Source organism: Tachyglossus aculeatus, chromosome 5 (assembly GCF_015852505.1).
Source record: "Tachyglossus aculeatus isolate mTacAcu1 chromosome 5, mTacAcu1.pri, whole genome shotgun sequence".
NCBI lineage: Eukaryota > Metazoa > Chordata > Mammalia > Monotremata > Tachyglossidae > Tachyglossus > Tachyglossus aculeatus.
In genome coordinates, this window is record NC_052070.1 from 26,106,426 (window position 1) to 26,107,782 (window position 1,357).

The 1,357-nt window shown below is 41.6% G+C and overlaps 1 non-coding gene across 1 annotated transcript; it reads right to left on the minus strand.

Annotated features, from left to right (window-relative positions):
• Positions 1 to 908: 908 nt before the first annotated feature.
• LOC119928980 lies at positions 909 to 1,046 on the minus strand. The gene has a single exon (XR_005451124.1). It is a non-coding gene; the product is annotated as a small nucleolar RNA SNORA7 (small nucleolar RNA).
• Between the last annotated feature and the right edge of the window lie 311 nt (positions 1,047 to 1,357).

Here is a 1,357-nt window from a genome sequence, read left to right on the forward strand (position 1 = left end):
GCTTAATAAATGCAATCATTATTATTATTATTAAATATACTGCCTCTTTCCCTAAGTTTAATAGTTCCATTGCCTAACTCCCCCTTTAGACTGTAAGCACCTTACAGGCAGGGAACATACCTAGCAACTCCATTTTATTGTAACTCCCAAGTGCTTAGTACAGTACCACTGACTGACTTATTGATTGATTGATAAATATGTGCTATTTCATTTCTCTTGTTTCTATCGTAATAAATGGAAATTTCCTAAATGTGTATATTTCACTTCTTGGCATATTACTAAAATCACCTATGACCGTATATATTCCTATAAGAATTGAACATAGAAGTCACACGATCAGATTTGAATATTAAATGTACCATTACAATTACCAATAATAATAATCTCTTGAAATTCATTCTAAAATCATTTACCCCTAGCAAACCTTCCATGATTAATCTCCCATCTCCCCTCTCCCTTCCTCCTCCCTTTCTCACCATTTTTGCATTTGGGTCCCACCTCCTATAGTACTTTGATTCCCCACAGCAATTTTGTACATATTTTTATACTCTGTTCCTTCCCCTCTATGTAACTCTTTGAATGTCTGTCTCCCTCATTAGATTGTAAGTTCCTCAAGGGCAGGAACTGTGTCTATTACCTTTATTATACTCACCCAAGAATGTAGTTTAGTGCTCAGTGCACGGTCTTGTTTTATGTCATCAAGTCGTTTCCGACTGTAGTGATACCACAAACACATCTCTCTTAGAATGCCCCGCTCTCCATCTGAAATTGTTCTGGTAGTGCATCCGTAGAGTTTTCTTGGTAAAAATACGGACGTGGTTTACCATTGCATCCTTCCACGCACTAAACCTGAGTCTCTGCCCTCGACTCTCTCCCACGCTGCTGCTGCCCAGCACGGGTGAGTTTTGACTTGTAGCAGATTGCCTTCCACTCGCTAGCCACTGGCCAAGCTAGGAATGGAAATGGCAGGCCTCTGCTTGACTCTCCCTCCCATAGCCGAGACTGGTAGAGAACTGGAAACTCTCCAGGTGCGACCCTAAGAGGTTTAGCAAACAGTAAGCACTCAATAAACTCAATGATTGATTGATTGATATAGGCTCTCTTCATCCGCTGTTTCCAAGCTGCTCTCTTTGTCACTTGCAAGCTCACTTCTAACTGTACCTTGCTCTTAACTTTACTTCCTCCACACCATAGCTCATGCTGTTCTCCTGGCTTGGAATTTCCTCTCCCCAACAATCTAAGAGATCCCAATCCCACCCAGACTCAAACCTTTCCTGAAACACTATCTCCTCCATCATGTCTTTCTGGGCCGATCCCCTGCTTCCTAAGTCATCAACCCATTAGCCATCTCCAGCAT